The 27,562-nt window shown below is 38.7% G+C and overlaps 1 long non-coding RNA gene across 3 annotated transcripts in view; it reads left to right on the top strand.

Moving 5' to 3' along the window:
• The first annotated feature begins 15,821 nt into the window (after positions 1-15,821).
• LOC103887116 overlaps positions 15,822-27,562 on the top strand; it is a 38,469-nt gene continuing 26,728 nt past the window's right edge. For 2 of the 3 annotated variants that reach the window (XR_004185929.1, XR_002523987.2), the window contains exons 1-2: positions 15,822-18,549; positions 25,606-27,161. This is a non-coding gene — a long non-coding RNA (uncharacterized LOC103887116). The remainder of the gene's footprint in view (positions 18,550-25,605; positions 27,162-27,562) is intronic. The other variant, XR_004185930.1, reaches the window with a different exon arrangement.

The raw sequence follows: 27,562 nt of genomic DNA, 5'->3' as shown, positions 1-27,562 counted from the left end.
AAGTGGAAAAAATCAACACCTCTTCTTAGATACATAAGAGAAGGAAGGTCACAAGGGAAACTACTGCCCCCAGAATTGAAGAAACAGATAGGCAGATAAAGAGAATCACAACTTACTGGAGCAGAAACCTATGGGCTGAAACATCTATTGGAACCAGTGCCAGGGTAGGAAAACCTGAACTATAAATTGATTTATTTCTGGAGGCTCAGGGTCAACAAGTCTGAGAGATAAAAACTCCCAGAGGGTCCAGAAATAGGGGGTACCATACTTTTATGAGTTTTACCTCTGGGAGCTCTAATACATTCTTACATTGAATATCTGAGAAAAATTTCCTCACGCTTTGGCAAGAGGAGAAAAAAAGGAAGCATTTTGAAAAAGAGCAATACATTCTTTTTTTTAAAAAAAAAAACCAGGTCTGCCCTCAGGGGAAACTATCAAACCATAGCCTAACCCACTAGGGTTTTATCAGAGCCTAACTGACCTGAGAAAAAGAAATATTCAACTCCAGCAAGCTCCAGCCTTCCAAATGGAGGAGGAGAAATACCCAACTCCAACCTACTTCAGCTATCCTGTCCCACATAAAGGGGGAGCGGAAGAAACCTGAGAAGCAGGCATGAAGTTCACAGTCCAGAGGCACAGACACATCAGAGTTCAGTATCTGATGAATTACATGCAAAATCCTCAACAAAGTATTAGCAAATTGAATTCAACAATGTATGAAAATTATTACATGCCATGACTAATTGGAATTATCTCAGGTATACAAGCCATGCTGAACATCTGAAAAATCAATTCATGTGATCCATGACATTAGCAGACTTAAGAAAAAAACCACATTATCATATCAGTAGATGTAGAAAAAAATTTCAACACAATCCATCACCCATTCACAATGAAAATGCTCAGTAAATTAGAAATAGAAGGTAACTTCCTCAACTTGATAAAGAATATCTCTAAAAACCTACAACTAAAATCATACTTAATGGTGAAAAACTAGACGCCTTCCCAGTAAGAATAAGAAGAAGGCAAAGATGTATGCTCTCACCACTCCTTTTCAACATCATATTTGAAGTCCTAGCTAGTGCAATAAACAAAAAAAAGTTATATTAATAAGAAAAGAAACTGTCTTTGTTTGCAGATGGCATGATTGTCTATGCAGAAAACTCAAAATAATCAACAACAAAAAAATCCTGAAACTAGTAAATGATTATAGCAAGATTTCAGGATGTGAGATTTATATACAAAGGTCATTTATTTTCATATATACAAGCAATGAACAAGAGGGATTTGAAATTAAAAACAAAACTATTTACATTAGTACCTCCAAAACGAAATACTTATGTATAAACTTAACAAAATATGTACAAGATCTATATGAGAAAATCTACAAAACTCTAATGAAAGAAATCAAAGAAGAACTAAATAAATGGAGAGATATTCCATGTTCATGGATAAGAAGACTCAATATTGTCAAGATGTCAGTTCTTCTCAACTTAATCTATAGATGGAATGCAATCCCATTCCAAATCTCAAAAAATTATTCTGTAGATATCCACAAACTAATGCTAAAGTTTATATGGAGTGGCAAAATACACAGAATAGCCATACTGAAGAAGAATGAAGTTGCAGGACTATTACTACTGAACTTCAAAACTTACTACAAAGACTGCATGATATTAGTAAAAGAATAGGCAAATAAATAGGTGGAATAGAATAGAGGGCCTAGAAGTAGACCTACATAAATAGAGTCAACTGATAATCAACAAATGAGCAAAGGCACTACAATGGAGCAAAGATAGTCTTTTCAACAAATGGTGCTGGAACAACTGAACATTCACATGCAATAACTCAATCTAGACATAGACCTTATACCCTTCACAAAAATTAACTCAAAATGAACATAAACCTAAATTAAAATATAAAAGTATAAAACACCTAGAAGATAACATAAAGAAAACTTAGATGACCTTGGGTATAGTGATAATTTTTTATATGCAACACCAAAGGTACAAACTGTGAAATAAATAATTAACAAACTGGACTTCATCAACATTAACAATGTCTTCCCTGTGAAAGGCAATGTCAAGGAATTTGCAGAAAAGCCAGACTGGAAGAAAATATTTGCAAAAGACACATCTGACAAAGAACTACTATTCACAATATGCAAATAACTCAACAATAAGACAACCAGCAATCCTACTTATAAATGGACCCACAACCTTAATAGACACTGCACCAAAGAAGATATGAGATAGCAAATAAGCATGTGAAATGATGCAAGATAGGAAATAAGCATGTGAAATGATGTGAGATAGCAAATAAGCATGTGAAATGATGCACCATATCATATGTCATCAGATAAATGCAAATTAAAACAACAATAAGATACCACTACACACCTATTAGAATGGCCAAAATGCAGAACACCGACAACACCAATGCCGGCAAGGATGTGGAGCAACAGAAACTCTCATTTGTTGCTGGTGGGGATGCAAAATGGTACAGCCACTTTAGAGGGCAGTTTGGCATTGTCTTATTAAACTAAACATATACTTGCCATACAATCCAGCAATCAGGCTCCTTGGTATTTGCCCAAAGGAGATGAAAAGGTATGTGCAAACAAAAACCTGCACATGGATGTTTATAGAAGTTTTAACCATAATTGCCAAAACTCGAAAGCAACCAAACTGTCCTTTAGTAGGTGAATGGATAAATAAACTATGGTATGGTGGACAGTGGAATACTATACAGCACTAAAAAAGAAGTGAGCTATAAAGCCTCATGAAAAAGCATGGAGGAACCTTAAATGCATATTACTAAGTGAAAGTAGCCAATCTGAATAGGAAAAGGCTACATACCCTAGGATTCCAACTATGTTACAATCTTAAAAAAGCAAAACTATAGAGACAGTAAAAAAGATCAGGGATTGCTAGTGCTTGGGGAGAGAGAGGGATAAATACGTGGAGCACGCCAGGATTTTCATGGCAGTGAAACTATTCTGTATGCTACTATAATAAGGGTGTATATCATTACACATTTGTCCAAACCCACAGAGTGTACAACAAGAGTGAAACCTAACGTAAACCACGGACTTTGGGTGATAATGATGTGTCAATATAGATTCATTGACTGTAACCAATGCACCACTCTGGTAGAGGATGTTGAGAATGGGGGAGGCTATGCATGAATGGAGGCAGGGGTTATTTTGGAATACTGTAACTTTTGATCAATTTTGCTGTGAATCTAAATATTCTCTAAAAATAAGTTTATTTTTTAAAAACTCCATGTTACTCAGTGTTTAAAAAAAAAAAAAAAAGAGATAATGCCTGCTAAGTACATGATGCAAGGCCTGGAAAATAATAATAACTGACATTATGAAATTCTTAATTTGTATCAAGCTGTAAAGTGCTTCAGGTACATTAACTTGTTTTATCTTTCAAGCTGTACTATTATCCCCATCTAATAGATGAGGAAACTGAGGTTCAGAGTGCTTTAGTAGCTCACACAAGGAGACAAGGCTATTTAGTGTTAGAGCCAGGGTTTGAGCTCAGGCAGTCTCTCTCAGTGAGCAGACTGTACAGCCTCTCTCAAGGAGTAAACACTTAACGAAGGCAGCTATCAGTAGCCTCAGTGGGGCATTTTAAAAAATGGGCATTCTAGGATCTCAGGGGAGATCCTATTTATTTAATTATTAATTCTATATTTTTCGTGCATTGTCTTTTTAAAAATTATTGCTGAGAATCTTTTTACAATAACTGAATCCACTTTCTTAGAAACCTAAGGGGAGGGCCAGGTGCAGTGGCTCACGCCTATAATCCCAGCACTTTGGGAGGCCGAGGCAGGTGGATCACCTGAGGTCAGAAGTTCAAGACTAGCCTGGTCAATATGGCAAACCCCATCTCTACCAAAAATACAAAAATTAGCCGGGCATGGTGGTGCATGGCTGTAGTCCCAGCTACTCAGGAGGCTGAGGCAGGAGAATCGCTTGAACCCAGGAGGAGGAGGGTGCAATGAGCTGAGATTGCGCCATTGCACTCCAGTCTGGGTGATAGAGTGACAATCTATCTCAAAAAAAAAAAAAAAAAAAAGAGAAAAAAAAAGAAACCTAAGGAGAAAGAATAGGTGTTCAAGTGTTACATGAGTAAATGAATGATAGGACTGCCTGCACTCACTGCAGACCCTTAGGAGATGTTTGCTGAGCAAATGAGTATCAGGATTAGGAATGTTTAATAGGATCAGGGAAGCCCCCAGTGAAACCTTGTTTAAAAATGGAAGGGACCGGTGTGGTGTTGGTTGTGTTGAGTATGGCAGAAGAGTTAAGTGCTGCTGTTTTATCGTTTCTGTATCAGAGCAGTGCTTCTGCCAAGCTTTCCAGCCTTTTTGCAGGTAATATTTTGTGGCTAAAACAGAACACGCAGATCTTAATATTTCTACATTTAAGTGTCATAGGCTATGAGCCCCTGGCATGATGAGAGGCAGTGTGTGTGGTGATTTAGCATGTAGGAACTCAAGCCAAACTGCCTAATGTTTGAATTCTGATTCCACTACTTTCCAGCTGTGTGGTCTTGGGCAAGTATCTTAACCTTTTGGTGGCTCTATTTCCCCATCTATAAAATGGAGATCAAAATAGGACCTCTGCCATTTGACTGATAGAATAATTGAATGAAATAATACATACAAAGGCTCCAGCAAAGAGGCAATAAATGTTGGTTGTGACAACGGAGTGCCAGTTGTGGGCCATGACAGGTGACCACTTGTGCTAATTTTAAAGCAGAATAACTCAAGAAAAGCACCAGACTTTCAGGTCCCTATGTAGCTAAATCATCTGGCCTGGAAATATCATGACAATTTCCTGAATTTGCTAATTACTTTCAAGCCAATTAAACACATCTCTATATGTCTCAAAGCATTTAATGAAAAAGTCCATCTGATTCTATTGCATTCTGTATTTCATTTCATCATTTTGATACAATAATCTGTTTTATGTCCTGGTCTGTTCTGGTTCATTTCATTTGATTTCATTCTGTTTGCATTCCTATAGTGTATTCTATACCATTTCATATTCCATCGCATTCCATTCTACACAATTCCACATCTCCCCGGCCACATCAGCCTGAGAGTAATAAACAGGTAGCAATTGACACATTGCTTTTGCTCTATCCCCACCTATTTTCTGTGAATACATTCCCCTTAAATTCTTCCTGAATAGCTCTGGGTGTCCTGGAAGATCTGTGGCCTAAACTAATCATCTGGTCTTTTTGGTGATCTGCAACCTTTCTCACTCCTGTGCCAACTTGTTCTGGGGGCTCCTCTGGCTTGAGCCAATTATACCAGTGGCAACTGGTTGGGATAGTGCAGGCACCAAAGCTTAGACATTCTAAATGGAGCAACAAAGCTCCTCCACTAATGCTGCCTCTTGCAGATGGAAACAGTTATAGTTTCTTCTTCCTTGTTGCCTCTTTTCTGGGTAGTAAGGTCTACAGTTGCATTGAGAAATTAGATCATTAAGAAAAATATATACTGATGCTCCTTGGAGGTCTGCTCAGGCAATTGACACAGTGACTATAGATATCACTCACTCGATAATATCAGGACTGAGCAGAGGGTGCGCCTTGTAAGCAGCCAGGGTTTTCAGCACCAAAAAGTTGGGGGTATGGGGGGCATATTTATATTGCTCAACAGTGACACCTGTTGGCCCAGACAGAAACATTTTTTTTTTTCAAGTGGGGTTGGGGAAGGCTTTAGGACTAAACAAATACAAACAGCAAAAATACAAACTGACAACAGAACAAATAATGTATATGAAAGCCATCTGCTCCCATCTGAGTTGGTTTTCTTGCTGCCAGAGTTGAGTTAACTTTAGCCAGGATACAATAAAATGTTAGCAGAACTGATGAGTGCAAGGCTTTGCAGGATATTTAATGAACATTTGGAGACAAGCAATGTACTCTGGTCAGTTGAGGGGAACTGAGGTCCATACATACATACATACATGCTCTGTATGAGCCATTATATAGTTGTGGAGCCTAGAGACCAGGAATCAATTTGTTGAATCAAAATCTAAAAGACTTTTTACTTCAGTAAAAAGAGTAATGATTCTTACTTAAGTCTCTTTTGCTTATGAAAATGAAATCATATCTGTATGCCTGCTGCCTCTCTCCCTCCCTCCCTTCCTTTCATTTTTCCTTCCTTCCTTCTTTTCTTGTTTCTACAAATACATACATACAAGATAGGTTTGTTGACGCCATGAGTCAGGCACTAGACTGGACGTCAATGATGAGCATGACTTGGTCTAGACATAATGAGGTTCATCAAATTTCAGAAAGCCATTCCAACACATTATTTGGTATAATCACTGACATAGCTGAGCCGTATACTATGGGCTGTGACATTCCAGAAATGACAAAGATGGTATCTGGCTGAGGGAATGGTAGGTCAGTGAAACCTTCACTGAGGACAGGGTTTTTGAATTAGGTTTAAAACGATGGTAGAAGTTTCCCAGCAGAAGTAAAGAAACTCAATGACATGGAGGGAAGTGATGGTTTGAAGAATGGTTAATGGCCTTGTTTGCAAAAACCTCTTGTTTATCAAGTAATTCTTTTGAAGGTCGCATGGGGACAGTAAAAAGAGCATAGGCTTTTGAAGAAGTCAGAACTAACTAAAATCCCACTCAGTAGCTATGTAGCTATGGCAAGTTAGTAGACTTCTATGGGCCTGTTTCTCCATCTATCATGTAGAATCAATATTTACTTCCAAGGACTGACATGAGGAAAGATGAGGTAATGTAGTAAGGACATTAATACTGAGCCTACAACACGAAAACTACTGGAGAAATGGTGCTGTCTCCAGATTCCATAGATCTGAGTCCTATTCTTCAGTCTCCAAAAAGGCACATTGGTTTGTCATCGAGTAAATGTCTGCAGGAAAGACCATGCCATTCAATTAGTAGGCTGCTTCAGGCTTGTGAACTTTCATGTAAATATATTATGTGCACATACACACACACACACCCACACACCATGACGTGACGTGAAGGCAGAAAATCTTCCTGTGGAATATCAGAGAAATAGATCTGCAAACAGGAGACCCTTTCATAAAAGTTTCCAGATAGCCCATTTGGTACGTTCTACAACACTGAGAATCGGACCAACATTTCCATCTGTCTTTTGGCCTCTCCTTGCCAACCGTGGAAGCAAACCTTTTGCCACCTCCATTTTAAATTTAGATTTTGACATCATCTCCTGGCCTAAACGTGGGTCATGGTGGATGGCCAAGTTCACATGGCTGTTTTCTCCAACTTCAGCTTTCCTCTAATCTGTGCTCTCCTGACAGTTTCATTCATTCCTTACAGAGTGCTTACCACCTACCCTGCTTTTTTTTTTTTTTTTTCTTTTTTTTTCAATTCATGGAAATGAATCAGATCTGTGATGGCGTCATTCAAAAGAGAAAGCTAATTAAAAAGGTCCCCTTTCCTTCCTCTTACAGACCTTGCCATCGTATCCCCTTTTGGAGACACAAGCCAGGAAGGAAGCTCTTCAGTGCAGCTGTGAATAGAGAAACGCTGGCCGAGGTTTTGGGGACACTGGGCGATCAATCCCAGTGAAATTTTTAGATCCCTGGGGACATGAGCTGCTTTGTCTTTTCCAAGGTCAGGATAAACAGAATAACTTCAGGCTTCTCTACCCAGAAAGAACATGTGGCATAAACATCAACTGCAGAATAAATATGATTAAGCTGGTACATGAACAAAGATGTTTTCTAGGAGATGCTTATCCTGGGATGAGAGCTTTCATAAGCGTTGGTGTTTACAGGACTCTTACTGTGTGTCAGGAACTGTTCTAAGTGTTTTACCTACGTCAATTCATTTGATAGTCACAACCACTGAAAGAGGTAAGTACTCTTATTACTTCCATTTTACAGATAGGGAAACTGAGGTATAGAGAAGTCAAGTGACTTGTCCAAGGTTATTAAACTACCTAATGTCAACACTAGGATTTGAACCCAGATCATTTGTTTCTGAAGTACATGCTCACAAACACTGCATTACTGATACACTGTTTTGTCTTTGCATACTTAAGTGGTCATAACTTAATCTGAAACACTTTGTGACAGCAGGAAGCAAACTGTCCCCTTGTTATGTGGACCAGTATAGTGATAATACAAAAATGTATTGCATTTGAATTACTTGCCAATATCTTCTAATTGAGGCAATTTTTAACAAGAACATACATATCTAGCCTCTATTTTTCTCGCTAGAAGTTCTAAAATCCCTGGGCTTAATATTATATGGCAACAATTGGCTGGAGTTGAGTTGCTGCCACTCTCTTTTAATTGAGCCATGTTCCCTCCAATTTGCTACAGGCCCCACCACTCCCTGTTGCCTCTCCAATACCAGGCCATTTGGCATCTTATTCAGCTCATTTCGTGCACATGTGTTCCACAATTGGTAACATAACCCTAAAAGTATTTGAGTTTGTGGCTCCTGCTCTTGTGACAGAAGATTTTTCTCCAATTCCAAGGTCAAGATATACCATACTGACTTTGGGCAAAATTTTTTTAATGTGGTCAAGCTCAGTTTTTCTCCTTAAGAAATGAGGATTAAAAATAACACTTTGTAGTTGCCTCATCTATGGATTGGGAAGATTTAATGCCTGTCATTTCTAGAGTTGTTGTAAGGGTCAATTGGGACAGTGCCTGTGAATACACCCAATGGGCCATCAAGCAATCTCAGGGTTTAAGGCAATGCTGGGGTTTATAAAGCACTTTATGCTTTAAATCCACTTTTATTTCTAAAGTCTCATTGACTGCTCTGAAAAACTGTCAAGTGAAGTGGGCAATAAAGGCTTTATACTCTCTCCAATTATACCTTCCTTTGTATAGATTTGGAAGCTGGGGTCCAAATGCATTAAATGACTTGTCTAACATGGTCCATTAATGTAAGTACAGAAATGGAATGAGACCCCAAATCTGCTTCATGGAGGGAGACTCTTCTAGGAAACCGTGATGCTTCTTCCCAAGTAGTTCCATCTTCAGACTCCAAGGTCTCAATCTGAATCATAATTCATTACAGGACTTTCATAATCTTAAAAGCAACCTGACAGTCATTACAGTGGGCTGTGAGAAATACTAGTGCAGAGCCACATACTTTGGGCTTCACATTAGGTTCTGCCACTCACTATCTTTGTGACCTTGGGCCAGTGACTCAACCCATTAAACCTCAGTTTCTTCACTTATACGATAGGGATAATGTCACCTGTTCAGACTACCTTACACATTTGCTGTGAGACTCCACTGAGATGATATCAGTGAAAGCATGCTGTCACTCTACATTAATATCAGAATGTGTACGTCTCTTAGCCTCCTGACTAAAGAGTGAGCTTCAGGGGAGTATGTTGTAGACTGTCCTCTCTATTCTTTTGTACTTCTCACATAAGGATGCATGAAATGCCTAAACAGTAAAACCTGAACCATCATGTGGTTCCAGCCAGGGAAGCAGGAGATGGAGCCATGAAATGATTCTTTTTTGGGGATTGCTATCAAAAAATGAGGAATGATATTCGAGTTGAGGGCTGTTTGCTTTCTACCTGTGCAGGTATCAGCCTATGAGATTCCAAGATATTATTGACCACTGGTCAGCAGTTCACACTGTCAAAATTCAAAAATTACTGTTAGAGTAAAGGAACATTGGACTTTAAGTCAGAAGATGTAGCTTTAAATTTTGATTCAGTTCTCTAGAAACTGTGTCCTTAGGTAAATTACTTGACCTCTCTGGACCTCAACTGGGCTGTCATAATTAAAGGCATTCTTAGACATATGAAGCATTTATGTTGGTTCTCTTCCTTCTTATAAGCTTTATTACAACTACAACACGCGAATTTTCACTGGAAGCTTGTACTAGGTTTGTATTGTATTTGCCTCTTTTCTTTTTTTCTTTCTCTCACTTTCTTCCTGTTTTTAAATCCACTTGTGAGCCAAGTTGGCTCTTATTCATTTTATCCCAAGTCACCAAACACCCTATCCAGATTGAGAGCATTTCTTCTCCTCAGGCTGAAAACACTCAGTGAGTAAATCCAAGGTCTTTAATAGCAAGACAATCAGATCCACTTAATGTAATTTGGTTTCTGCCTCGGAATTAATGTCACAAGAAGTATTTGAATGAGTTTTGCTGTCTCTTTTTCTTACAGAATCGTAGACTGGATCCCAGAAAAATTCTGGTCAAACTAACAAATGATTCACTAAAGAATGGGGGCAGAAAAAAAAAAAAACAGCTGGCTGCTTGTTCTCTCTTTCTAGTTAATGAATCGAATTGATACAGGAACTTCATCATGTTCTCAGGGAAATCCTGTTGGCTGGGGCTCACTCTTCAGCACCGCTAAATTTAGGTCACAGCTCAGTGAAGAACAATTACAGATTCTTAATAAAAGATAATTTACCCAGTGACATCCAACAGGACAGCTGGGCAGGCGTTCTCATTTTCTTGTTAATGTTGAGGGGGTGGGGAGTGTGGAGTGGAGATGAATGTTGACAGAAAGTCATTTTCTGACGGCTTTGTGGCATATGTCACTAGCAACTGAAAGCTGAACCTAATGGGACCCCCATAAAATGGTTTCCTAAATTGGGCCAGGACTAAGAAATGCTGAGAAGCATAGCAGTGGGAAGGCAGAATTCTTAAGTCCTGCATTTGAATCCTGCTTGCTCATGCCTTCTCCGGATTAATCTTTTTCTACCTTACCTTCTGCTCTCTACTAACTCCTCTCTCTACTCGTTAGTCATGCTGAATTATTTTATGGCTCTTCACAAACTGTGGTTTATCTGTCCCCCCCACTTTTCTTTTTCAGACAGGGTCTTGCTCTGTTGCGCAGGCTGGAGTGCAGGGGTGCAATCTCGGCTCATTACAACCTATTCCTGCTGAGCTCAAGTCATTCTCTTACCTCAGCCTCCAGAGTACCTGGGTTCACAGGTGTGTGCCATCACCCCTGGCTAGTTTTTGTATTTTTTGTAGAGACAGGGTTTTACCATTTTGGCTTGGCTGGTCTTGAACCCTTGAATTCAAGCAATCTGCCTGCCTTGGCCTCCCAAAGTGCTAGAATTACAGGTGTGAGCCACCATGCCCGGGTTCTCCATCCTTTTTGCCTTTGACCACCCTGTTCTTCTAGGTTGGTATGCTTCCCCCTCCCTTTTGAATGACTTATTTTTGCTTTAAAACCTATTTCCATTGTCGCGTCTTCCAGGAAGCTTTCTATGACCCTCAAATGCAAAGTGTGATGCCTTTCGCTAACTCTTTGCTTGGTTTCTTCATTAGATTGAGCTCTGCCAAGTACAGACTGTCACAGTGTTCTCGGTGCCCCAGTAGTAACCTAATCCATTCAAATAAGTTTTCTTAAAGTCCTAATGGCCCCACTGTTACCAAACACAACAGACATTTCCCAGTCCTTATATACTTGCCCTTTTAATGGAATATTACACTGTTTACAAGTTCCTCCTTCTTGATGCCTTCTACTGTGGATTGAATTATGCCCTCAAAAATACTTGGAGGGCCGGGCGTGGTGGCTCATGCTTGTTATCCCAGCACTTTGGGAGGCCAAGGCAGGTGGATCACGAAATCAGGAGTTCGAGACCAGCTTGACCAACATGGTGAAACCCTGCCTCTACTAAAAATACAAAAATTAGACAGGCATGGTGGTGCACAACTGTCATCCCAGTTACTCAGGAGGCTGAGGCAGGAGAATAACTTGAACCCAGGAGGTGGAGGTTGCAGTGAGCCGAGATTGCGCAAAGACACTCCAGCCTGTGTGACAGAGTGAGATTCCGTCTCAAAAAAAAAAAAGTGAGGATATTTTGTTGTTGTTTAGGCTTTTTCTTTTCATTTCAATAGTTTTGGGGGAGAAGGTGGTGTTTGGTTGCATGGAAAAGTTCTTTAGTGATGATTCTGAGATTTTGGTGCACCTATCATCTAAGCAGTGAGCAGTGTACACTGTGCTCAATGTGTAGTCTTTTATCCCTCACACCACTTCCACCGTTCCCCCCAAGTCCTCAAAGTCCATTATATCATTCTTATGCCTTTGCATCCTCATAGCTTAGCTCCCACTTATAAGTGAGCATATATGGTGCTTGGTTTTCCATTCTTGAGTTATTTCACTTAGAATAATGGTCTCCAACTCCATTCAGGTTGCTGTGAATGCCATTATTTCATTCATTTTTATGGTTGTGTAGTATTCCATGATACATACAGGAATGCTATATATATATGGGATTGCTGGATCAAATAGTAGTTCTATTTTGAATCTCCATACTGTTTCCCATAGTGGTTGTACCAGTTCAAATTCCCCTCAGCCATGTAAAAGTGTACCTGATGTAAATGACGAGTTGATGGGTGCAGCACACCAACATGGCACAAGTATACATATGTAACAAACCTGCACGTTATGCACATGAACCCTACAACTTAAAGTATAATAATAATAAATAAATTTAAAAAAAGTGTTCCCTTTTCATCATATCAATACCATCATCTGTTATTTTTCAATTTTTTAATTATGGTTATTCTTGCAGGAGTAAGGTGGTATCTCATTGTGGTTTTAATTTACATTTCCCTGATAATTGGTGATGTTAAGTATTTTTTCATATGCTGGTTGGCCATTTGTATACCTTCTTTTGAGAACTGTCTGTTCATGTCCTTTGCCCACTTTTTGATGGGATTATTTGTTTTTTCTTGCTGATTTGTATGAGTTCCTTGTAGATCCTGGATATTAGTCCCTTGTCAGATGCATAGTTTGTGAATATTTTCTCCCACTCTATAGGTTGTCTTTTTACTCTGCTGTTTATTTCCTGTGCTGTGCAGAAGGTTTTCTGTTTAATTAGGTCCCATCTGTTTTTGTTTTTGTTTTATTTGCTTTTGGGTTCTTGGTCATGTACTCTTTGCCTAAGCTAATGTCTAGAAGAGTGTTTCCAATGTTATAGAATTTTTATAGTTTCAGGTCTTAGATTTAAGTATTTGATTCATCTTTAGTTGATTTGTGCATAAGGTGAGAGATGAGGATCCAGCTTCATTCTTCTACATGTGGCTTGCCAATTATCCCAGCACCATTTGTTGAACAGGGCGTCCTTTCCTCACTTTATGTTTTGGTTTGCTTTGTCGAAGACCATTTGGCTCTAAGTATTTGGCTTTATTTCAGGGTTTTCTATTCTGTTCCATTGGTATACCTGCTTACTTTTATATCAGTACCATGCTCTTCTGGTAACAACAGTCTCGTAGTATGGTTTGAAGTCAGTTAATGTGATGCCTTCAGATTTGTTCTTTTTGCTTAGTCAGGCTTTGGCTATGTGTTGGTTCCATATGAATTTTAGTATTTTTTTTTCTAGTTCTGTGAAGAATGATGACGGTATTTTGATGGGAATTGCATTGAATTTATAGACTGTTTTTGGCAGTATGGTCATTTTCACAATTTTGATTTTACCCATCCATGAGCATGGGATGTGTTTGCATTTGTTTGTGTCATTGATGATTTCTTTCAGCAGTGTTTTGTAGTTTTCCTTGCAGAGCTCTTCCTCATCCTTGGTAAAGTATATTCCTAAATATTTTATTTTATTGTTTTGCAGCTGTTATAAAAAGGGTTGAGTACTTGATTTTATTCTCAGCTTGGTTGTTGGCATATAGCAGTGCTACTGAAATGTGTACATTGATTTTTGTATCCTGGAACTTTACTGAATCCATTTATCAAATCTAGGAGCTTTGTGGATGAGTCTTTAGGGTTTTCTAGGTATATGATCGTATCATTCATATCATCAGTGAACAGCAGCAGTTTGACTTCGTTTTTACTGATTTGGATGCCCTTTATTTCTTTCTCTTATCTAATTTCTCTGGCTAGGACTTCTAGTACTATGTTAAAAAGAAGTGGCGAAAGTGGGTATTCTTGTCTTATTCCAGTTCTCAGGGGGAATGTTTTCACCTTTTTCCTGTTCAGTTTAATGTTGGCTGTGGGTTTGTCATAGATGGCTTTTATTACCTTAAGGCATATCCCTTCTATGCTGATTTTGCTGAGGGTTTTAATTATAAAGGTATGTTAAATTTTATCAAATGCCTTTTTATGCATCTATTAAGATGAATTTTGCTTTTAATTCTGTTTATGTGATGTATCGCATTTATTGACTTGCAAATGTTTGACCATCCTGCATTCCTGGTATGAAACCCACTTGATCATGGTGTGTTGGCTTTTTGATATGCTGTTGGACTCAGTTAGCTAGCACTTTGTTGAGGATTTTTGCATCTATGTTCATCAGAGATGCTGATCTGTAGTTTTCTATTTTTGTTATATCCTTTCCTAGTTTTGTTATTAGGGTGATACTGGCTTTATAGAATGATTTAAGAAGTATTCCCTCTTTATCTTTTGGAATACTTTTAGTAAAATATGTGAATATTCTTTATATTGGTATCCTACATAATTTCACTAAGAGGAGATCTGATTACATCATTTGTTTCCTGAAAATCTTCAATGATGACTCAATCTTTAGTTTAAGATGTAAACTTTCCATCCTAAGATCTGAATTGTGTCTAAGTCTCCATCCTCCTTCTCACCATTCCACCATCTTACTTGTTCTTCAACTAGCTTTAAATGTTCATGAGTTTTCACTTACACTGTGTTCTTCCATGCTTACAAGTAATTTTTGTGTAAAATTCCCAACACCTGAATCCTCTTTCCTATGTTACCCACCTGTCTTTTACGTAACTTTCAATATTTGACTCAGTTATGATATTCTCCAAGAAGCCATTACTGATCTCCTCTCCAAATTAAATAAAAAGCCCTTTCTTTATGCATCTATAGGACTCCATGGCTACTTCTAACATTATACTTACTACACTATGTGCATGTGTGTTCACATTAGACTCTGAGCACCTTGAAGGTAGAAATCGAGTCTTACTTATTACTACATAACCTGGGTCCCAGGCATATCAGTTAAAAGAAAGAATATATAAATGAATTAACTGAGTGTTACGGAATTAGAGAGAAGATGATAATTGAAATGAAAATGACCTCACAAATCTGCATATATATGCTCGGAGACTATTTTGGTATATATACTATGTAGAGTTGTGCCCAGGCACATGGTTGGAAGAGGACAGAGCCACATTTTTTTTGAGAACTAACTTGCATATTATAAAACTTTGATGGAAATTGAGGAGAGGACATAAAGGGAGGGTATTTCCTCCCTTTATTCCTAAATAATAGTCTTTCAAGAAATTGGAAAATACATCTAGATTCCAGAGTTCAATTCTAGATTTGTTGCTTACTAGTTTTATAATCTTGGGCAAGTGCTTTTGTCTTTTTAAGACTATTTCCCCACTTATCAACCTAAAGTGAATTCAAAATACTTTGCAGGATTATTTTGAAAATCAAATAAAATCAAGTATATGAATGAGAACACAGTGCTGGATTCATAGTAGTAAATGCCAACTTCCTTCTTCCTCTCAGGATAATACAGACCAGAGTGAGAGAAAAATAAAAGAGCAATTTTTAAACAAATTACCAACACAGTTCAGAGGGACAAAGGTGTTAAGGAAAACTTTAAGCAGAAACCCTGTGTAAAGTGAAGGCATTGCTACAATTTGGGGAAATTATTGGGAACAATTAAGAAACACCTTGGATACATTTTTTTTTTAGTCTGAGATAGAGAGAAATTGGAGTTAAGTAAAATAGCAGTGATTGATCTTTGAATGTTTAAATAGTACCATTAAGGATGGTTTTATTTCTATTAGGATAGCTCTGATTCTGATTGACATTACTCAACTCTAATGATGAATATAGATGCCATATTTTAGCTATAATTCTGCTTTTAAGGACTATATATTTTTTCATTTAATTTTTCCTGAAGCTTTCATTTTCGTGTTATCTAAGCATTGTAGGTTTCCTATCAGAAACAAAAAGAAAAAAATGGCAACAATCTTACCCACCCAGAAACTACTATTGACATTTTTAAATTGATAAATAATAGTTGTACATATTATGGAATACATGTGATATTTTGATACATGTATATAATGTGTAGCGATCAAATCATGGTAATTGGGATATCATGCACCTCAAACATTTTATGTTTGTATTTTTAGATCCATTCAATAGAATATTAATATATTTTTCCATAATAAGCATAAACTGTATATGTTCCATTAAAGTGTGATTTTTTTTTCCACTTAAAACGCCATGAACATTGTTACATCCTGCGAGAATGTCTGCTGCTAGCAGGATACTTTCTTATCACAAATGACTAGAAAATGTAATTAAGTATTTGACAACAATTTTCTGGTACAGGACAGCAGACAGAGCATGAATGAGACCCCCAAAGAAGAGAAGCAAAAGAGGCAACCCCCACAAGTATTCTGGCTTTTTGCCTAGAGACAATCTATGAACTGTAGGGCATACAACAAAGATCACAACAGCTTGGCAATCTGAGTTGAGGATGAAGAGACCATTAGGGGCAGAAGTAGAGGCAGCTCAAATTTGTGGAGCAAAGTACCAGAGAAGATAAACTGCTCCAAATTCCATGAAGCTGGGCAAGGAACAACTTTGTGGAAAGAAGAATTATCAGGGAGCCCTAAGCTGAAAAATTGGCAGGGCTCACACTGACCTGGGGAATTGGTTGAGTTTATGCCACCTACAGGATAGAGAACTTCCTGAACATTCAAGGATTTTGTTACAGATGCCAGAAAGATGACACTCAAAGGGATGCAAAACTAACATCTCTAGATTAGTCTTAATAAAGTTTAAAAGTAAGCTTAGAAAAAGTCAAACGGATCCACAGTTCTCCTTGTGTGACTTTGGGCATGTTAATAAGCTTTCTGAGTCTCAGTTTCTTTATCTGCAAAATTGGAGTAATAGCTATATTTATCATCTGTGTTGCTTGGAGAATAAAGCTCCACATTAGTACATGACATTCACTGGGCAAAGACTCTAGACTAGAAGAGCTCTAACATCTGGCACATAATAAATACCCAACAAATGCTGGCATTATTATTAATAGTTATATGCCATTCTGTCCTCAGGAAAGAACTGTGACCAATATCAAAGCTAACATGAGGCATTTCCATATAGATACCAAACAAAATTACATGCAGTGCATGAAAAATAGCTACATATGTAAAAGACTCTATTATTTAAAAATCAGCTAATTTAGGACTTGCTAATATTCTTCAATGACACCTAGGGTGAACAAAAACACCTTTATTAGAACACCCATCCATGGAATGCTACACACTGACTTTACTCAAATGAATTGAGAGGTCTCAAAGGCAGAGACTATGAGTTACTCATTTTTGTATCTCCTAGCAGAGCACGGGTCTGTTGCAGCGGACTCCTCACAATAATGTTTACATAGTTGAATGAAACTCAGAAAGTAGTCATTCATTTGCAGAAGAAATTAGCTGGTAATGAAATACTATGCAGTGTTCCATTCTGCAGAGGAAGAAGTAACCTGCTAAAACATTTCTGTTTAATATTTGATAAGCAAATAATTCCCTTATGGAAGGAAACTAGTGCTAACCTTTCCTCCACCACACTGAGCATTTAAGCCCTCAAGATACACTCCTGGGACGGATGGATTATGGGCATGCTGGAATACTATAATGTGCTCTGAATGAAAAGCCCCTACACTCAGAAATTACAATAAGATCAGGAGCCAAGTGGAGAGAAGATCAAAGCCTTGGCAAAACAATATCCGGGAAAATGTGGTGGTGTTGTTTGTTTCATATCATATCAGGAATATACATCATTAAAGTTACATCTGCAGGAAATAGAAACGGTTCAGAGCATTGTAGCAGTGAATTTGGAAAATGTTTGAGAAAAGCGTACATTACAGGGGAGTATGGCTGGGACAAATGCCTTTTGGCCCCCACACTGTTTTCTCATCTTGGAAATACAGGAAGACATTTCCCAACCTCTAATGCAGGTTATGAAATTGTCCCAGTTGTCTCAGGGAACTAATGTGTATGGTTTCTTTGCAATAAACATAGAAATTGACCCTCCAGTCTTAAAACTCAAGATAGTTGTATTTGTCTTATCTGAGTTCCTTTCTTAGGAAACCAACCATCAGGCCTTTCAGATAGTATCAAGGAGCTGAAACTTAGCAGATCACTGCATCTCCACAATGAAACATGAGAGGCCCCCTCACTCATCAGGATTGCCTAACCAACCACCTGCTTCCTGTTGACCAACTTCTCTTTCTTGCCCCTCCTAGTTCCTATTTTCCTCTACATGTGTACATTTCTTTCCTACTATATAAACCCCTAATTTTGGTTGCTCGCAGAGATGGATTTGAAACTGATCTTTCATCTCCTTGGCTGTAGCACTTAATTAAAGCCTTCTCTGGCAATACTCACTGTTTCAGTGACTGGCTTTCTGTGCTGCAAGCAGCAGAACCTAGAATAAACCTCTGGCATTTAGGTAACAGATTTTTAGTTCCCTGACCAGTAACACATTGCTTGTGGGTTTGTTTCCACAGGCTGAAAAAGTTTTGGAAGCCCTCCTAAGCAGCTGCCAGACCCTTTTTTGGCCAGAGGTGAGTCTCAGTTTCTCTCTCTGTCTAGCCCCACCCCTGCTGGCCCCAACCATGTTACTGATTACCTAGGAAAAACAGCCTTAGAAATTTGACATCTGCATCTGGATAGGTAAGTGTCCTTTGTGGGCCTAGACAGTATCTGCTCCTCTTAATTTGAGAATCTTTTTTTTTTTTTTTTTGAGACGGAGTCTTGCTCTGTTGTCCAGGCTGGAGTGCAGTGGTGCAATCTTGGCTCACTGCAAGCTCCACCTCCTGGGTTCACACCATACTCTTGCCTCAGCCTCCCAAGTAGCTGGGACTACAGGCGCCCACCACCATGCCTGCTAATTTTTTTGTATTTTTAGTAGAGAGTGTTAACCAGGATGGTGTCGATCTCCTGACCTCGTGATCCACCTGCCTTGGCCTCCCAAAGTGCTGGGATTACAGATGTGAGCCACTGCACTCGGCCAGGAAATTTTTTAAAGAATTTCCATTTACAGGTTGAACAAGCCCAACTGAGAGAGGGAAGCACCTTCTCTCAGTTTGGATACTCTTAGAGCTTGTTGTTACAGCAGTTGGTTTATATTTTGGAGGTTGTGTGTGTTGATATAGTCATGGGAATTTAGAGTTTGATAAACTGATATAACTGATATTCTTCTGTAATGCTGTTTGACCTGAATATTCCTTTTTTTTTTAAGACACTATCTTACTCTGTTGTCCAGGCTGGAGTGCAATAGTGTCACCATGGCTCACTGTAGCCTGGAACTGCTGGGCTCAAGGGATCCTCCCAGCTCAGCCTCCCAAGTAGCTAGGAGTATAGGCACATGCCATCATGCCTAGCCTTTTTTTTTTTTTTTTTTTTTTTAATTTTTGGAGAGATAAGGTCTCATCATTTTGCCCAGGCGGGTCTGAAACTCTTGGACTCAAGTGATCCTCCCACATCAGCCTCTCAAAGTGCTGGCACTGCAGGTGTTAGCCATTGCACTTGACCTGGTCCCAGTATTCTTTGGGATCTGGAGTTTGCTGTTGAATGGGAAGGCAAGATGAAATTCCATGTAGTCAGGCTCTTACGCTGCTGTTCTAAGCAGAGTTGAGCCTGATTAGTAGGTTACAGATGATGTTTTTATGTGGTGCTCTCTGGACCTAGTGCTCTTTGGCATGTGGGAAGATATGGCCTTTGAAAAGCAAACTGCCATGAGAACTGCTTTATCCCCAATTTTGGTTCACAGACTTCATTGGATTACGTATCAGGGCAAAAATAGTTTAGCTATGTGAACCTGTTTGTAAACTGGTGAGTTTGTATTGCTATTTCATAGCTAAAGTTCTGAGGTAAACACTATTGGATCTTTGCTTGTGTGTATGTGTGTGTGTATGTACATATTTAGATGTGTTTATGTGTATGTACATTTACTATATGTTGTGTCTACCAAGTTGGCTTATAAGCAAAAGAATGCTCATAAATTAAGTATATAAGTCTAAGAGTTTTAAAAATTCATATGATTAAGTAAATTGTTAATTTAAAAAACTGGCTTTAAAATTATTGGTAAGATAAAAATAGAAATGTCTTTGGAATTGCCAACATACATTTTTGTCTGGGTTTTATATTTGTCTCTGCTAGATATCTGGGGTTTCAGGGTTTAGCACAAAAGGTTATAAAATAATATACCCAGCCAAAACTAAATAGTCTTTGTTTGACTTTTTTTGATAAGTAAGACCAATTTAATGTTAGTTTAATGAAGACAGCTGAATTTTCTGAATTGTTGACAAAATACCCATGTATTTAACTTTTAAAAGGTTCTTACTTAGGTAAACATCTGATCTTCACAGGCTATAAAAAAAGTTAACAAGGAAATAACTTGAAATGATAACTAACTTTGTCTAATATTTCAGTTTTCAGAAGTAATCTAGATAAATTGTTTGAAAAAATGAAAAAATCGTGTACATGTAAATGAGATAAATGCTTGTAGCTGTGAGAGATGACAATGTGCTAGCAGCCCTCACTCTCAGCACCTCCTCAGCCTCGGCGTCCACTCTGGCAGCACTTGAGGAGCCCTTCCACCCACCACTGCACTGTGGGAGCCCCTCTCTGGGCTGGCCGAGGCCGGAGCTGGCTCCCTCTGCTTGTGGGTAGTGTGGAGGGAGAGGCGCAGGTGGGAACCAGGGCTGCCTGCCGCACTCACAGGCCAGCACGAGTTCCCACAGGCATGGGCATGGGTTTGGCGGGCCCTGCACTCGGAGTGGTGGGCCAGTGCCCAGGCCCAGAGCAGTGGGGGATTCGCACCTGGGCCAGCAGCTGCGGTGGGTGTCCAGGTCCCCCAGCAGTGCCAGCCGGCTGGTGCTGCACTGGAGCTCTAGTCAGGCCTCAGCCACTTCCCTTGGGGCAGAGCTCGGGACCTGCAGCCCACCATGCCCGAACCTCCCACCCCCGCGGTGGGCTCCAGCATGGCCTGAGCCTCCCCGAGGAGGGTCGCCCCCTGCTCTGTGGCACTGGGTCCCATCAACCACCCAGGGGCTGAGGAGTACAGGTGCATGGCCCAGGACTGGCAGGCAGCTCTGCCTGCGCAGGGTGGGGGTATCCACTAGGTGAAGCCAACTGGGCTCTTGAGTCTAGTGGGGACCTGGAGAACCTTTATGTCTAGCTAAGGGATTGTAAATACACCAATCAGCACTCTGTGACTAGCTCAGGGTTTGTAAATACACCAATCAGGACTCTGTGTCTAGCTCAGGGTTTGTAAATACACCAATCAGTATTCTGCATCCAGCTAACCTAGTGGGGACTTGGAGAACTTTTCTGTCTAGCACTCTGTGTCTAGCTCAAGGATTGTAAATGCACCAATCAGCACTCTGTGTCTAGCTCCGGGTTTGTAAATACACCAATTAGTACTCTGTATCTAGCTAACCTAGTGGGTTGGAGAACTTTTCTGTCTAGCATTCTGTGTCTAGCTCAAGGATTGTAAACGCACCAATCAGCACCCTGTGTCTAGTTCTGGCTTTGTAAATACACCAATTAGTACTCTGTATCTAGCTAACCTAGTGGGGACTTGGAGAACTTTTCTATCTAGCACTCTGTGTCTAGCTAGAGGATTGTAAATGCACCAATCAGCACTCTGTCAAAACAGACCAATCAGCTCTCTGTAAAATGGACCAGTCAGCAGGATGTGGGTGGGGTCAGATAAGGGAATAAAAGCAGGCTGCCCAAGCCAGCCAGGGGCAAGTTGCTGGCATCTCGTTCCACACTGTGGAAGCTTTGTTCTTTCACTCTTTGCAATAAATCTTGCTGCTGCTCACTCTTTGGGTCCACACTGCCTTTATGAGCTGTAACACTCACCACAAAGGTCTGCAGCTTCACTCCTGAAGCCAGCGAGACCACAAACCCACCGGGAAGAATGAATAACTCCAGAGGCCCCACCTTTAAGAGCTATAAAACTGCGAAGGTCTGCAGTTTCACTCCTGAAGCCAGCAAGACCACGAACCCACCAGAAGGAAGAAGCTCCAGACACATCTGAACATCTGAAGGAACAAACTCCAGACACACCATCTTTAAGAACTGTAACACTCACCGCGAGGGTTCACGACTTCATTCTTGAAGTCAGCGAGACCAAGAACCCACCAATTGCGGACACAGTTGCACTTTTAAATGTAATTGGAAATCTTGAAGTTATTTTGGATTGAATAAGAGAAGTTATTTTTGGCCATCTGGGTCACTTCCAATTAAGAAAGGATTATGGGGCTGGGTGCGGTGGCTCAGGCCTGTAAACCCAGCACTTTGGGAGGCCAAGGCAGGCAGATCACCTGAGATTAGGAGTTCAAGACCTGAGATCAGGAGTTCAGCCTGGCCAACATGGTGAAACCCCAACTCTGCTAAAAATACAAAAATTAGCTGGGCATGGTGGTGGATGCCTGTAATCTCAGTTACTTGGGAGGCTGAGGCAGGAGAATCACTTGAACCCAGGAGGCTGAGATTGCAGTGAGCCAAGACCATGCCATTGCATTCCAGCCTGAGTGACAAGAGCAAAACTCCATCAAAAAGAAAAGGAAGGAAGGAAAGAGAGAGAGAAAGAGAGAGAGGAAGGAAGGAAGAAGGAGGGTTATGACGTTGGGAAACATGTTTTTTTAAAATTGTGGAATGTTCTCATCTGTAAAATGTTAATATCTGATAGCTAGTTCAGAATGTCTTGCTTCCTAGGTTTTCACTAAAATTTAAAGTTACTAAGAATAAGAATTGTAATTAATATATTATTCTGTATATCAAATGTGTGAGAGAAGATGTGTTTTTACAGAGAAAAATAAATTATTTTGTCAATTCATAAGTTATGTAAAGGTTGATACAAATTATGGACTATGGTAAACTTTTGTCCTAAAATAAAATAATTGGTCATTAAAAAAACAAAAAACAAATAAACAAAAACAGAGAAAGAAAGAAAATTTAGGACAAAAACAAAGTCCAAGCATGTTAGATGATTTATGTAAATTAGTAAAATACTCTTTAAAATCTGATACAAAATTGGAGAAATTTGGCTAATTAACATTGTTCATAAAGCTCTTAGTATTGATGAAGGTAAATAAATATTGTAAAGAAATATATTGGCAGTTTGGCAATTCTTTGCTCTTTTTTTTTTAAAACATACTTAAGCATGAACCCAGATTTAGCATGGAGTCAAATTTTATATACACACTTGCATTGCTTTGTTTCATACTGTATTTGCTATTCTGCATAGATAGTACTAACACTAAAGTACTTACTGGTCACGTGCTTGAAGTAAATTTCTGAATTGCACAGAAGGTATAGTGGTGTTGCTGGACTTAGAGACATTAATTTGTATACTAGGAACAAAATACCCAACATATGTTTGTTTTAGGTTCTGGATTATACTGTAGCCTTCAAAGTAAACTGAGTAGGTGAAAAATTGGGTATTGGTTTCCAGTTTGTTTTTGCTTTTAATTTTTAATTATTTGCTATTTGTTCTCCTTTGGGTTTTACGTGTATATACATATATAAAAAACCATTGTTTTTTTAGTTTTTAATGGAAGGCTTGTATTTTGTTCTATGAATAGCCATTTTGTTTCTTATGCATTTCCAACAATTCATCATTTGCTCTATTTAAAGTTCTTAAGCTATCTTTGTCAGGCCTGCAAAAATGGATAGGGGACATCAGCCATTAAAAGTTTGATTGGTTTTGCTTACCTCTGATGATCTAGAGAGCTACAAGAGCTTTAAGCTATGGGTCAAAAAATAACCCCTAAAAAACAAAAAACCTTGTTTTCTAAAATAAGTTATGAGCAGAAATAGTACATTACTTATTTATTTGGAAAAGTAGGTAAGAGTAGAAATGTTTAGAGAGAGCAAACTATTGCAAGGACAAAAAACCAAACACTGCATGTTCTCACTCATAGGTGGAAATTGAACAATGAGAACACTTGGATAAAGGAAGGGGAACATCACATACCAGAGCCTGTTGTGGGGTGGGGGAGAGGGGAGGGATAGCATTAAGAGATATACCTAATGTAAATGACGAGTTAGTGGGTGCAGCACACCAACATGGCACATATGTAACAAACCTGCACGTGTGCACATGTATCCTAGAACTTAAAGTATAATAAAAACGAAAATAAAAAGAATGTTTAGAGAGTTTTTTCCCCTAAGGAAATTCAATTCAATCAATAATTTGAATTGGTTTCAGATCTTTTTCTTTAGGTAATGAGGAAAAATTGTGATATGGGTACAAAGTTTTAATGTTCAGGAAAGACTAGCCTGCCTTTTCCTTAAAAGAAATTATATTGACTGGGATTTCTCTCAGACTGTGTTAGTTGTAAGGTATCAAAATTAAGTGACATTCACTTGGATTAAGTAGCAGTAAAAATGTCAGGCTTTCTAGTGATTTTTTGTATTCCAAACCTGTTATCACTATTAGGTCTTAATGTGTGTACTTGAAAACAAAATGTACACTAGTGTTGTTCTGGTTTGAAGATTCTAGAGTTGAAATTTACCTAATAGTTATCAGTACTGTATCTAGAAACCAATATTTGAAATGGATGATAATGCTCTTTTAAAAAGCAGAACAAAATATTCTGTGCTTGTTTTTACTTTGTCCCTGTTTCACTGTATAGTATTTAAGCAAAAGGAGATTATTTATCTTCATACTGAATTTCCAAAACCGATATTTGGCATTTACCATTTTCTTAAATCATGGAGAGTAAAGGTAATTGTCTTACTCTGATAAGTTTGGCATTGGACCTACCACATTTTTTATGCTTTGGGTCACAGTTCTGTCACTACAATGTTAGCAATTAGATATATGCAAGGAATAATCTAACCACTTTAATATGGTGATTTAAAGTACTACAGGCATTAACCACTAGACACCAATTCACAGTGTTTTAATTTGTGACATGTTAGGGAGAATGACAGGATTTTCTACAATATAAATGTCCTATTAACTAATCCTTGTATTGTTAAGTTAGGACTTTGACTCTTGGGTCTAAAAAAGGCACAGACTTCTGCCAAATCTTGAATATTGACAGTAGTCAAAGCCTTGTTTTCAGACCCAGAAGAAGGTGACAATCAAAATGAAGAACTTGCATGAAACACAGGGCTAGAAATTAAAACTATTCAACCCCTCTAGGCCCAGGAACTATTGTGGAAAATCTGGGCACGTGAGATTGTAAGGGCTAATTTTAAGGGACAAATTAGTTCAAGGTTTTCTATAAATTAAATGTTAATAGCAAAAGCACAGTGATGCAATACCAGTATCTGGGCTACTGTGCTGGAGTAATGCAGTTTTCTTAGAGCAATGATTTTATCTTTAATAAAAAAAATTGTAAAAGGTTATAAAAGACTTCCTACCTTATAATCAAACTGATTAAAATTAGATTTGTTTATAAGGTTTTGTTAAAATCAGCTTTAACATTAACACATGAGATTCCTAAAATTCTGATGTCTTAATATATGTTGTCAGTAATAATTATGATTATGTTAAATTTTTGTATGTCACAGAAATAACCACATTTTCTTGTCAACTGTGTCTGTTGAGCCTTTTCTCATCCATAATTATTTGCTTTAATTGTTTTTAAAAACAGGCCTATCATCAGCTACAGTCTGGAACTTGCTTCTTTTGGGGAATTCATGAAAAGGATCCTTGAATGCAGGTTTCTGCATAACTTTGGAGTTTTTGCCATTGGACTAGAGAGAAAACTTCCAGGACACTAATTGAAAAGCTGATGTGTTCTTAAAGATTCCTAACCCAATATGAAGCAAAGTGGGATCTGATTGCATGGACTGAGCTAATGGAGGAGAGAAATAATTTTTATGGTTTTTTTCTTTTGGTTCTTTGAAACATTGCTGATTTTTTTTGTTTTGTTTTTCAGAGTCTGGAGAACACTTTTTCTTTTGAGCCATTTACACCTTTAACAATGGAGTAGAGTATACTCTTGTAAATAGAATTTGAACCACATTTCTCTCTCTGCCTGATTTCTCTAGAATTTGTAAACTATTTGTGAATATTCTTAATTTATGGCAATATGGTTGCTTACATAAATTCAACAATAATCTGTTTTCTTTTATAATGAGACACTGTTGAAGGAACTGGTTATTTTCCCAGGACTTTGACTGAAATGGCCTTGTGAATGGTTCCAGGAAAGCCAATTTAGGAGACCCTATGTGGATGATGATGCTTGGTACTTTCTGTGGGTAATCAGGCCAAGTATATGGGACTGAACCTAATTTTGCAGGTAGGTTAGTCCTGCTATGATTTGTCTTTGGTGGAAGTGAGGGACGAGAGGGAGAAAGATTGTGTCATAGAAGGAGACTGTCGTATTAGATTAACACTTGATTCATTATCCTTCGTATGAAGCTGCTTGTAATGCCCCTCCTCAGCATGAAGCAGCCAGAAAGATCAATGACCAAATTCCCCATGACTGAGGAACTGATAAATAGAAAGGGGAGACTGAAACTGGTCCAAGTGTTCTACAGAACTAATGTTTATTATTTCTTTTGAATAAACATACAAATTGATCCCCCCAGTCTTAAAACTCAAGAAAGTTACATTTGTCTTATCTGAGTTTCTTTCTCAGGAAACCAACCATCACACCTCCCAGATAGTGTCGAGGAGTTGAAACTTACCAGATCACTGCATCTGGACAAAGAGATGCCAGACCCCTCACCCATCAGGATTGCCTAACTTTCCACATACTTCCTGTCGACCAACTTCTCTTCCTCACTCCTCCCTAATTCCTGTTTTCTTATGCATGGTTACATTTCTTCCCTGCTATATAAACCCCTAATTTTAGCTAGTTCAAAAGACAAATTTGAGGCTGATCTCCTAACTCCTCAGCTACAACACCCAATTAAAGCCTTCTTCCATAGCAATACTCATTGTCTCTTTGATTGGCATTCTGTGCTGTGAGTAGCAGGGCCTAGACCAAATCTGTAGCATTTTGGTGACAATAAGTTGGGATCATATGACTGAATTTGGGGCAATGCAATGTGGGTGCAAATTATGTAAGCCACTCTAAGCATGGTCCTTAAAAACCTGACCCTGCAACTCTCTTTTCCTTTCCAAGGCAACGTGGAGAGACTTGAGTTCCAGGGGGAAAGTTTTAGGATGGAAAGAAGCCCTCACTGGACTGTGATGTGGGTAAGAAACCTGTGTTAAGTCCCTGAGACATAGGTGTTTATTATTACCCCAGCATAGCTTAGCTGACTTAAGAGGAGTTAAGAAGCTTCCCTTGCCTTTAAAGGTATTCTGTAGGTAAGTCCAGGAATACAAAAGCACTTCCAGAAAACTCCAGGGAGCTATAGTTTGGGAGATGGAAGGTCCAGCAGACTACAGCCAACAGTAATACAGTTCTAGCAATTAATCCTTTCACTTTGTGCACACAGCTGGCACAAAAACTAGTCCCAGAGCACGTGAGCAGGGATTATTTCTAGCAACTTTCACATTACCAACTCAGAAATAATTCAATTATTTGTCTCCCTTGTGATGCTCCTTCCCGTAGGTTTTGACTCTCTTTTCCTCTAACACTATCAAGTCTCCTC

Source organism: Papio anubis, chromosome 8, assembly GCF_008728515.1.
Source record: "Papio anubis isolate 15944 chromosome 8, Panubis1.0, whole genome shotgun sequence".
Classification (NCBI taxonomy): Eukaryota; Metazoa; Chordata; class Mammalia; order Primates; family Cercopithecidae; genus Papio; species Papio anubis.
Note: the sequence above shows the minus strand (reverse complement) of the source record. Positions and strands in the feature narration are given on the sequence as shown.